General features: G+C 47.0%; 1 protein-coding gene across 1 annotated transcript in view; it reads right to left on the reverse strand.

Moving 5' to 3' along the window:
- LOC120978828 (protein SSUH2 homolog) overlaps positions 1-9,620 on the reverse strand; it is a 39,580-nt gene extending 29,960 nt beyond the window's left edge. Inside the window, exon 1 of the mRNA XM_040407197.1 lies at positions 9,498-9,620. The gene's annotated coding sequence lies outside the window, so the exon portion shown is untranslated. The remainder of the gene's footprint in view (positions 1-9,497) is intronic.
- Positions 9,621-13,077: the final 3,457 nt, after the last annotated feature.

The raw sequence follows: 13,077 nt of genomic DNA on the forward strand, positions 1-13,077 counted from the left end.
GAGTTCTGAAGTTTCTAGAGCCCGAGGAAACTGAGAGAGAGACAGAGGCAAGTCAAGAAAAGCAAGAGGTACTCAAGACAACAGAGGAGGTACTTGATAGAGATAAAACCAAGGATATACGCCAGAGCTAGGGCATTGGACCTTGGAGAAGAGTTTCTATGTTCCAGGATCAGTCAGGAATAGAGTGCAAGCCGCCTGTACTGCAAGTCCTGTGTTTAACCCTCTAAAGTCACCTTGCTATACATATATTGCCTGCATCAACTGTATTGAAAATCAACTGTCTGCAAAGGAACTGCGTTTCCGTTAATGTCCCTATATGATGACTACTAAAGTTTGAGTTCTGCTTTAACATCACGTGGTTCCTCAGTTATTCCTGCTATCAGCAAACGGCGTGCCACCGTTTAATTGGCACTGGCGTCACGAACATTTCTCATCATCACCTGCCCTTGCAGAGAGTCAGCCGTCTCAGGTTAGTGTCTATTGCACTACAACACCCAGGAACATTTCTAAACCTAACTTGAGTACGCTGCACCTCTCTTTTGGCGTCACGAACAGGATGCGCACGCTTTCCAGTGCAAGAAGCGTGAACTTTGTGCCTTATACAGTTGCCCTGTGACCAAAGTGACAAATTGCCTGTTTTATTAAAGTGGACTTTGTGGACTGAAAAACATACCCAAAGTGTCCCTAAAACCTCCAAAAAGCGCTGTGCAGTGTTGCGCTATCAAGAGGAAAGAAATCGCCACACCGGAGTGTGGTTTTATGGACTTTTTATCATCCTGCTTGCTGTCAGTGAATAGACAGCGGATTTTGCTAAAAGATGGCCACCGGCCGCCTGGAGTAAAGTTTCCCGCGCTGCTGAGGACCTTCGTGGGCGGATCCCTTCAAAGACACAGAAAATCCCGCCCCTCGTCATCATCGCACCGCCGCGGCCCGGTTTCTTCTACGTCATCGCGTACTCAGGACGTCCGGAATCTCTCGAGACTTGGCCTGCGCAAGCCCGGCGATACCGGTAAGAACTTGTAACCGGAGGGAAGGGGATTGTTCCGGCCCCTTTAGTCACCAGCGGCCACATCGCAATAAGCTAACATGTCAGAACCGGGAGTTCCCGAGCAGCCGGCCCCGGGAGAGCTTGCGGCTCCTAATCATTCTATAGCCCACAGCATGATGCCCTTTACCATGCCTTACTATTTCGGGGCCCCATGGTTTCCCCGCTATAAAGGAGAGACCCATACCCTAAGAGACTTTAAAGAAAAGTTGCTGGCATTATTCAAACTGTACCCCATAAATGCCGATCAGCAAATGGAAATCCTGCTAGCGCAGCTGGAGGGAGCTGCCCGCAGGGAGGTATTATCCTGGCCTGCTACTGAGCGGAGTACTCTAGAACAGATATTCACCCGCCTCAGGGCCACTTTTGAAACTAGGACTGCCTCAGAGATAAAGATGCACTTCTTTAGCAAGAGACAGAAGCCCGGTGAGTCCCTCCGTGACTATGCCCTATCACTTCAGGAGGCTTTAGGGGCTGTAATTCAGATAGATCCCAAAGAGGCTGATAATCAGGACCAGACCTTGAGGGAACAATTTATCAACGGGGTGTCTAGTGAGCAAATAAGGACCCAATTAAAGATGCTGGCCGCCCAGCACCCTAACAGTACCTTTCTGGACTTTAAAGAACTGGCTATAAAAATTCTGGGGTCAGCAGTATCTCCGGAGTTGAGCACCCCACCTGAATCACCAGCCTGCAGGCCAAAACCGCTTATCACTAACCGAGCTGAGGCCGGCCAAGCTGTTCAAGCTTCAGCTACCGATATTATTGCCATGCTGACAGAGCAAGTAAATCACCTCACTAAAAGTCTAGAGAAAGTGTGCAGAAAAATAGAGGAATGGGAAAAACCCATAATGTCAGAAGAGGAGTTCCTGTCACCTCCTAGGCCGTTCCCACCTCCTTACCAAGAGACTCACCCCAGGGATCCTGGGAGGCGTAATAGAGATCGCAAGCGGCCCGTATGTACATACTGCAAAAAGCTGGGACACACAGAATCCACGTGCTGGCAGTTAAACGGGCAACCCCTGAGGCTGAGGACCAACCCTCGGGAGGTAGAACACTAGGTCCAGAGGATCCAAATTGGATGCCACGGTATGTAGGATCCCATCCTAAAATCAACATAGAGATCAACGGGGTCTCCTTTGAAGCCCTATTAGATACTGGGTCTCAGGTCACTACCATTCAGCTGCCTGCATTTGAAAAGTTCTGGGACACTGACCAATTTACCCAGCCACCTGAATCCTGGGTAGAGATTATCGCCAGCAATGGCAAACCAGTAAAGATTCACGGATACTGGGAACCCACCCTGCAGGTGGGAGAAGTAACCTTGCCTCAACAGGGAGTGATCGTAGTACAGGCCGGCGACAGAGGAGGACATCCTGTCATTCTAGGCACCAATGTCTTCAAAAACTGTTATTCAGAAATACTTGCCGTATTACACCAGACTTTGCCCACTGCTTCCTCTGCATCCAAGAGGGTGATTCAAAAGACTATTACTGTGTTAAGTGCCCAGCAGAGGTTTGCTAATGGGAAAGGAGAAATTTGTACTGCCAGGATTAGTGATATTAAGCCTGTGACTTTGCCTCCTAATTCTCAAACTCTTTTATGGTGTCGTGCTGTCCTGGGAGTCCAAGGCCGAGATTATCCAGCCCTGGTGGAACCAATCCAGATGGAGGATTACCCTTATGTGAGAGCTGCCAAGTGCCTGGTGAACGTCTCCCAAGGTAAAGTACCTGTCCGTCTGATTAACCTGAGTGATCATCCTGTTGCGCTTACTAAGCATTGCCGTGTTGCCCAGCTGTCCCAGGTGTCCTTCCAAGACGTCATTCGTCTTCCAGTGACAGAAAAGCCGCCAGCTGCAGTCAGCGGACGTCCGTCGGTGACCCAGCCACAAGTGCCCTGGTGGGAAGAGCTCCATGTCGGGGACGAGACTACCCCCCAACAACAACAAGAAGGGATCCTACAGCTGGTCAAAGAGTACCACCAGGCGTTCAGTAAGCATGCTACTGATTATGGGGAGGTGAGTGCCATACAACACACCATACCTACTGGCTCTCATCCTCCTATCAAGGAGAGATACAGACCTTTACCGCCTACTTCATATCAGACTTTAAAAGAAATGATCCAAGAGATGAAAGACTCTAATGTAATCCGGGACAGCCGTAGTCCGTGGGCTGCACCCCTGGTCCTTGTAAAGAAGAAGGACGGTGGTATCCGTTTCTGTGTGGATTATAGGAAAATTAATCAAATAACCCACAAAGATGCATACCCACTGCCCCGCATTGAGGAGTCACTAACTGCTCTGGGCTCCTCTGCCTATTTCTCCACATTGGACTTGACCAGTGGTTACTGGCAAGTACCCATGGCCCCTGCAGATAGGGAAAAGACTGCTTTCACTACTCCCATGGGCCTGTTCGAATTCAATTGTATGCCGTTCGGGCTATGTAATGCCCCAGGAACTTTCCAGAGACTAATGGAACGGTGTTTGGGTCACAAAAACTTCGAAACAGTGCTGCTGTATCTAGATGACGTCATTGTGTACTCAAAAACATATGAAGACCATCTGAAACATTTGGCAGAAGTATTTGAAATCCTTATCAAATATGGCTTGAAGGTAAAGCCATCCAAGTGTCACCTGCTCAAACCTGCAGTAAGATACCTGGGGCATGTGGTCAGCGGAGAGGGCGTGCAACCTGACCCTGATAAGTTAGCGGCTGTCCGTAATTGGCCGGTTCCTACTACCGTCAAGGAAGTGAGGGGTTTCCTTGGTTTTGCCGGCTACTATAGACGTTTTATCCCCCATTTTGCTCAAATAGCTGATCCTATCCAGGAGCTCTTGAGGGGGCAACCCAAGAAAAGCCCTAGAACTCCGGTGCCCATTGAGTGGAATGAGGAAAGAGAGATAGCGTTCCAATTGCTAAAAAAGACACTGACCGAGCCTCCTGTGTTAGGTTATCCAGACTACAGCAAGCCCTTCCATCTGTATACTGATGCTAGCAAGCGAGGCCTGGGAGCTGTGTTAGCCCAAGTCCAAGAGGGAAAAGAAAGAGTGATAGCTTATGCAAGCCGCTCCCTGAAAGGAGCTGAAAAAAATGACCAGAATTATAGTTCCTTCAAACTAGAGTTCCTGGCATTAGTGTGGGCGGTGACAGAAAAATTCAAGGATTATCTAGCCGCCACCCCGTTCATTGCATTCACTGACAATAACCCTCTGGCACATCTAAATACAGCTAAATTAGGGGCCTTGGAGCAGAGATGGGCCTCTCGCCTCGCCAACTATGATTTCTCTGTAAAATATCGTGCTGGACGTACTAATGATAATGCTGATGCTTTATCCAGGCTTCCCACAGAGACAGCTCCTGATGATGTGCGAGATGCTTGGGAAGATGTAGAGATGCCGGCTTTCTATAACAAATTTGCTCAGCAGGATCAGGCTCGAGCTACCAATGACAGAGCTGCAGTTCCTTCACCCTCCAGTAGGCCTGAACCTAAAGAAGAAAGGTGGGTGAAACTACAGTCTGAAAGTAGAGTGCTGGGTGAGTTGTTGGACTTCATTACTAGTGGCAGAGCCCCTGAGAGGATTCGACGTAAGAGTGCAGATCCTGAGCTCATCAAACTGTGGAGACAGTGCCATCAACTCTTCATACAAAAGGGCCTATTGCTACGGAGAAGCCTAGACCCAGTGTCCAACGAAAGAGTACACCAGATTCTCATACCCCGACGAGATGCAGGTATGGTGTTGGAGATGTACCACAATCAATCCGGTCACTTTGGGGTCCAAAAGACTGAGGCTACTATCCGCCAGCGGTTTTACTGGGTGGGCATGAGAGAAGACATGGAGAAGTGGTGTCGGGAGTGTGTAGCCTGTGCCTTAAAACGAAGTGAGCACCATGATCAGAGGGCACCACTGAGACCCATTGTAAGTACTCATCCTCTTGAACTTGTCGCCATCGACCATGTGAAACTGGAGCCTAGTCGCTCAGGGTATACTTATGCCATGACTATTATTGACCATTTCACTAAGTTTGTTGTAGCGGTGCCTGTGAGAGACCAGACAGCCAAGACTACAGCCGAAATGTTCTGGAAGCACTTCCTCCTGCCCTACGGATGTCCAGAAAAGATCCTCACCGATCAAGGACCTGCTTTTGAGTCCCATCTGTTCCATGAACTGTGCCGCTTACACAACTGTAAGAAGATCCGGACAACGGCCTACCATCCTCAAGGTAATGGATTATGTGAAAAAATGAATCAGACCTTGATAGAGATGCTGAGGGCCGTACCTCCTGAAACCAAAGGAGATTGGCCTAATCTGTTGCCACAGCTCATGTTCACGTACAATCATACCATACATTGTTCCACCGGGTATACCCCCTTTTATTTGATGTTTGGGCGCCAAGGGACATTGCCTGCTGATCATTCATTGGACATACACGTACCTGATTGCATTAACCCATTACCTAACACCGACTGGGTTGCTGAACATCAAAGGCGATTGAATACAGCCAAAGCCATTGTTCAGGAACGTATGGACTATGCTAGGGACCGACAGCAGAGAGACTATGATCAGGCAGCCCATGCAGAACCCTTGACAATAGGGGTTGTGGTATGGTTAAAAAATAACCGCCGTACAAGTAAACTGGACAGTAAATGGGAGCGAAGTCCCTATGTTGTCACTGCAATCCCAAATGTTGGAACTCACACTTATGAGATCACCCGGGAAGGCAAGGGATCCCAAATTGTACACCGAAACCGGTTAAAGCTCTGCCTGACACCAGAACCTAGTGCCGAGAGTTCTGGATCTGAATCCCCTGTGTCAGAGTCATCAATACAGCCCGAGGATCCTATGCAGGCTGTCAGTAATCTGAGGTATGACGCTGATCCCATGCATTGGCTTCTGACACCATGGTTGAACTTGCTGGTGCCTGCTCCGGCACCTACTGTATCTTCACCTCCAGAAGAGCCGGTTCAAGATGCCCCGGATCCAGTTTCCCCTCTAGTGGATCTAGTTGTTCCTGTTGTTCCTGACCAAGGTCTCACTGATGGAGACCCTCCTGTTGCTCCTCTCTCTTCTACCTCGTTGCTAAGGGAAGAAGAGACCCCTATATTAAGGAGGTCTACCCGGATGACCAGGGGACGCCCGCCAGTCCGTTTAGGAGACTTTGACTATTCTGGTGGTGTCTCCTCCCAAACAGTTGCTACTGGTAATGCCTTGCTGGACATTTGCGCGCAAGAATGGACTCCTCCACGTGAGCCCTTGCCTGTGATACACCCACAGGAAACCCCTGGGTAGTTCCGTTATTATACTGCCACCAAAGAAAGATGGACTAACCTGGTTCACCCTAAGTCCGCTGTGCCAGGTCAGCGGCCGTGCCTAAGAAGCAAGAAGACGCCCCTTTCCCTTGCGTCATTTATTCATGAAGTTACAAATGTTAAGTATTTATTTATTGTATTTATAATGGAATGCATATGTTATGTACCATGTTATGCCGGTTCAGGAAGGTGTGTGAGTACGAGGCCTTACTCACGTTAAAGTCTGGGGGTGTGCAGCATACGGGTAGGTTACCCGACACTGCTAGAATGTAATGTGTGTTTCCCTTTAAGCCAGTTAGGCCTGGTGCAGGCAATCTTTATTCCAGCCAGCAGAGGGAGCCCCCCAGTTCAGTATAAATAGGCTAGGGCCTAGCCAGGAAGGGAGTTCTGAAGTTTCTAGAGCCTGAGGAAACTGAGAGAGAGACCGCCGGTACTCAAGACAACAGAGGAGGTACTTGATAGAGATAAAACCAAGGATATACGCCAGAGCTAGGGCATTGGACCTTGGAGAAGAGTTTCTATGTTCCAGGATCAGTCAGGAATAGAGTGCAAGCTGCCTGTACTGTAAGTCCTGTGTTTAACCCTCTAAAGTCACCTTGCTATATATATATATATATTGCCTGCATCAACTGTATGGAAAATCAACTGTCTTCAAAGGAACTGCGCTTCCGTCAATGTCCCTAAATGATGACTACTAAAGTTTGAATTCTGTTTTAACATCACGTGGTTCCTCAGTTATTCCTGCTATCAGCAAACGGCGTGCCACCGTTTAATTGGCACTGGCGTCACGAACATTTCTCATCATCACCTGCCCTTGCAGAGAGTCAGCCGTCTCAGGTTAGTGTCTATTGTACTACAACACCCAGGAACATTTCTAAACCTAACTTGAGTACGCTGCACTGGTCTTTATAAAGCCACGTGCACACAGATCACCCCAGTGCTGACCACGGTTTGTTCCTCTATGGTCGAAGGAAATAGAAGACCTGATCACATGAACGCGGCTCTGATACATAACACGGGGAAGGGTCCGGAGGACCCCTCCTCTTACAGGCCGATTTCATTCATCAGTCAAGACATTTTAGCCCATAGGTTAGCGGAAATCCTCCGTGGGCTTTATTAAAGGGAGATCAGCGGTCACTAAATACGTAAGGTATTTCTGGCTTTATCTGTAGCAAGATCGCCGAAATACGAGGGAAGGAACCTGCTTCTATTGTCGCGCTCGATACAGAGGAAGCGTTTGACAGTATTGGATGGAGGTGGCTGGGTCAGGTCTGAGATCTGCGCGTTTTACTGGTCTTTTTCAATCAGCTCTTAAAGGGATCTACTCCAATCCGAAAGCTAGGGTGTATGCTACAGGCTTCATGTCTGCCTGCTTCACCTTACAGAGAGAAGTGAAGAAAAATTCCGACCATTCTCGGTGGCGCTGGTGCAGTAAGGACTCGATGCTCAGAAGGTACCAAAAATGGTAATCTTTTTATTAAAGTAGGTCGTCCTACTTTCCCATAGGTCGACCTACTTTAATAAAAAGATTACCATTTTTGGTACCTTCTGAGCATCGAGTCCTTACTGCACCAGCGCCACCGAGAATGGTCGGAATTTTTCTTCACTTCTCTGCATACAATTTATCCTGACAACCGCAACCACGGCAAGGGATACAGACCATGGGCAGCAGACGCAGTCTTCTCTTCTCCCGCATACTGGACGGGTGGTAAACATCCAGACAAGCGATTCGGAGGCGTTGTGATCTTTCACAACCCCTTCTGGTAAGCATAATCAGTAACTTCTGTGCTTATACACAGTGCTGTAAGGTTCTACACACGAGGCGCTGCCTCCTCTCTTTTTTCTTTTTTCCTTCTATGCTTCACCTTACAGAGAGGTGCTAGACAGGGGCACCCTCTGTCCCCTCTGCTTTTCGATCTGGCGATAGAGCCATTGGCCAGATACTTGGATTCGCCCACAATATTCGAAGGCTTGGCGGTAGGCCCTCATAACATGTGATTGGCGTTATTCGCGGACGACATAGTGTTGTTCATGGCTGACCCCGTCACTGACATGGACAAAGTTATGCGAGGGCTGACGGCCTTTGGTTCTTTCTCTGGACTTAGAGTAAATTACTCGAAGAACAATATTCTTTTCATGAAAAATGATGCTTCGGGGGGTCACAGAGCGACAGCGGACGGCTGACCGGTGGCGGAGTCATTTATAACTTATCTAGGTATTAAAATAGGTAAAACTCTGGAGCCAATTTATAGACTGAACTCTGTCCCACTGATCGATAAGATCCCGAGAGAACTACGGCACTGGCGTGATCTCCCATTGTCTTTAATGGGACGTAATCATCTTATTAAAATGATGTCCAAACGGGTGTACCCATTGCAGACTATTCCTCTGCTACTAAAGCGCGAAGATGTCAATAAATTGACAATATCCTTCACGGTATTTCTTTGGCATGGTAAACGCCCGGGAAGAAGTCTACGTAAACTAAGGGCACCCAAAGAGCAATGCGGCATAGCTTTCCCAGATGTTAGAGGATAGAATTTGGCGTGTATGGCCAGGCACATTGCGGATCGGATTAATGGCTTCTAGTCAGCTCTGCGCTCCCCGGTCTCTGGCGGCGGCGCTGCAGGCGAGATCTGTACCTTTCAAAGACATTATAGCAACTTGGAGAATTCTGAGGAAAAGGTATTGGTTGTCCTGTAGAATATCTAAGCACCTTCCATTGTGGAAGAACCCGGAGTTCACACGAGGCTGCACCTATAGATGGTTTATAGGGGTGACTCGGGTTAGGCACTTACTACAGATGGCTTCAGGAGAAAGAAGTAGTCAACAGATTCTCTGTACGTCCCTTTCAGAAAATTCCGTATGCTCCAATCAAAGCGGCCATAAACTCAAACTTATTAATGGTGCATAAGGAAATAAAGCAAAATTTGGGAGGAGGGAAAACCTCAGCCTCTGGCATCTACTATAGGACGCAAACAGAAGACTCAGGGAAGGATAGGAGGTTTTAACAAATGGGAAGAGCAGTTGGGGTAGAAAACATATCGCCCAAATGCTGCACAAAGGATGGATGAGAGTGAGAAAGCACATTATCAATGAGGTAGGGAGAGACACGCAATTGAGAATAATACACATGGTTTTAACATACCTCCTCACCCACAAAGAGCCGACTGTATAACAAACTGTCCGAAATGTGGGGTAGGTTACACGGATCTATTTCATGGACTTTGGACGTGTCCAAAAAGCAAAAAGCTCTGTTCTGAGGTTGGAGATATATACGGGGGAGGAGGATGGACTTAACTCCACAGCTCTTTCTGTTTCATTTTGAGGAAGAGGGTGGGGGGGGGGGGGCGCCTTCCTGATTTGTTTGATACAATATGTATGGTGGTCAAACGTAATGGCTACAAGCTGAAGTGCCAACGATACATATCATTAAAGGGTTTCTATCACTTGGTATCACATATTTAGGTGTCTGACACTAGCGATCCGCTAGTGTCTGCTCTAACAAACCATCCTAATATGATAGGTTTTGGGGCAGCCGTTTTGCTAAAATAACAACTTTTATTAATATGCTAATGAGCCTCTAGGTGCTATGGGGGCGTCATTAGCACCTAGAGGCTCCGTCTACCTTCATAAACTGCCGCCGCCCAGCGCGTCCCTCCAGCCCGCCCATCTCCTCCTGAATGCGATCCTCTCCGTGCGCGTCTCTGTTCTGCGCATGCGCAGTGAATGTCTGACCGCTTCCCTGCTCAGACATCTCCACTGCGCCTGTTCCTCGGAGCACTATGATGTCATCGGCGCAGGCGCAGTGGAGATGTCTGAGCAGGGAAGCGGTCAGACATTCACTGCGCATGCGCAGAACAGAGACGCGCACGGAGAGGATCGCATTCAGCAGGAGATGGGCGGGCTGGAGGGACGCGCTGGGCGGTGACAGTTTAGGAAGGTAGACGGAGCCTCTAGGTGCTAATGCCGCCCCCATAGCACCTAGAGGCTCATTAGCATATAGATATAAGTTGTTATTTTAGCAAAACGGCTGCCCCAAAACCTATCATATTAGGATGGTTTGTTAGAGCAGACACTAGCGGATCGCTAGTGTCTGACACCTAAATATGTGATACCAAGTGATAGAAACCCTTTAAGAACCAGTTAAAAAAGTTATTCCATTTGGAACGTTTGGCTATATTGAACTCAAACGCATACACATAAGCTTTTATTAAAAAAAATGGAGAAGCTTTATTATAAAGTTTATGTCTGATGCAGAGATACAAAACATAATGCAACCTTTATCTTTGACGGAATGATATCTATTAGAACAAATGAGAGGAAGATTGGGAAGGTTGTTACTACGTGCAGCGGATAATGAGGGTTCGCCGGTGTCCTAACAGTGCGGTGCTCGAGACGGGGACATTTGCTTTTAATCAAACAATAAAGATATACAAATCTTTGATTTCCTGGGTTGATGAAGCGCTGATGTGCTGAGCTTTACCCTGATGTTTGGAGTAATTGTTTGAGGTCTGATAGATCTTGTTTGTTTGTGACTTAGTTTCGGGGTCTGCGTACCCCCCTCAAAGGACAAAGAATTTTTATATTTGCTTTAATGTAAATGTGAATTGTTTACCCTGTTGTTGTTATGAAACAATAAAATACAAAATAAAAATAAAGAAAGAAAATGGGGATGTTACCCCAACTCCTCTATATCCTTAGGAATTCCCCAGTATGGATTGAGGATTGAGAGATTTATTAATGACTTACTTTGGGGAAGAAAGTGGGTAAGACTTTAAATGGAATATCTCTGTAAGCCGATGGAAGGGGGAGGATTAAACCTTCCCTGTTTCAAGGGCTACTTTATTGCCTCACAATTATGGTTATATTGTGAGTGGGAGAACAGCCCTGGTTAGGAGATTTGGATATGATAATATGTTTACTTTACTTGAGTCTTACTTAAGTAACGCCCAACAGGATTATCGAGAATTTGGAAAGCTATTTACTAAGTCATGGGGCACCATTAGAGGATGGATGGGAATAAGAAGATCACTTTGCCGCACGCCCCTCTGGTATAATTATTATCCACAGGAACTCGATAATTTAGTGAGGGATCAATACTGGCAAAAAAAAAAATATCCTTTATCTTGCACAAGTGGTGAGAAATGAAGATATACGTTCTCTTTTGTAGTTAGCACGAGGGGAGAATATACATAATCTATCTTGGTTTAGATATTTTCAGATACGTTCGGCACTTTGTAGTCTAAATAAAAAGTGGTTGTTTGAAATAGACACATCTGCACCTCCGAAGGACTTGGTGAATTTTGGGCAGAAGGTTAAGATTGCTCAACTTTATAAATTATTAATCAAAGCACTATTTAATAATACACGCTCCCCCGGGCAAAGGGCTTGGGGGGCGGAGTGTTTTATGACTCAAATGGATGATTGGGGAAATATATTTGCAAATTTAAGATTAGTCTCACATAATTTTAATCACGCTGTGGTGCAATTTAATATTTTACGTAGAATATATGTTACGCCAGTATGGCTTGAGAAATGTGGTCCACGGTGTGATTCACCGGAGGCTGAACATTTATATATGTTTTGGTCCTGTAGAGAATAAAAAAATATTGGGGGGTCAATTGATAGCCTTATTACTCAAAAATTGAAAGTAGCGATCCCATCCACGGTAGAATGTTGGATATTGGGCGATCTCTCCAAAGTAAAGTGTGAGAAGTATAAAAGGATTCTCTCGATTAAAATTGTGTTTGTGGCAAGACTTTTGATTGCACGAGCTCGGTTTTCTTTTTACTAGATACTCCAAGTGTGAATTGGCTAGAGCAGGCATGGCCAACCTCCGGCTCTCCAGCTGTTGTAAAACTACAACTCCCACCATGCCCTGCAGTAGGCTGCTATCTGTAGGCAGTCTGGGCATGCTGGGAGTTGTAGTTTTGCAACAGCTGGAGGGCCTCAGGTTGCCATCCCTGGGCTAGAGAGATCAAAGGATATGAAAAGATCCTCTATAAGCAAAGAAATGTTGAGGAGAAATGGAATAGGATATGGGGGATTTCCTTGCTCTTAGGCCGCAAACCGCAGATCCGCAAAAAACGGAAGCCGCCTGTGTACGGACGGCCCATTGTAGAATGGAATGGAATGGAACGGGCGGCCCATTGTAGAAATGCCTATTCTTGTCAGCAAAACAGACAAGAATAGGACATGTTATATTTTTTTTGCTGGGCCACGGAACGGAGAAAGGATGCGGATAGCACACGGAGTGCTGTCCGCATCTTTTAAAGGCCCCATTGAAGTGAATGGGTCCGCACCCGAGCCGCAAAAACTGCGGCTCGAATGCGGACCCAAACTACGGTCGTGTGCATGAGGCCTTAGGCTACATGCACACGAACGTTGTTTGTTTCCGTGTCCGTTCCGGGTTTTTTTGCGGATAGGATGCGGACCCATTCATTTCAATTGTCCGCAAAAAACGCAGATAGCACACCGTGTGCTGTCCGCCTCAGTATGTCCATTCCGTTGCCCCGCAAAAAAAAATAGTTCATGTCCTATTTTTTTCTAGTTTGCGGACAAGGATAGGCATCATTACAATGGATCCGCAAAAAAAGTGGATCCGCAAAAAAAGCGGATGCCATACGGAACATCATCCGTTTTTTTTGTGGACCGCAAAACACATACGGTCGTGTGCATGTAGCCTTACCCCTTTATTTAACCCCTTGTTCCGGATTTTGGGATGG

The sequence above is a fragment of the Bufo bufo genome, chromosome 9, assembly GCF_905171765.1.
Source record: "Bufo bufo chromosome 9, aBufBuf1.1, whole genome shotgun sequence".
NCBI lineage: Eukaryota > Metazoa > Chordata > Amphibia > Anura > Bufonidae > Bufo > Bufo bufo.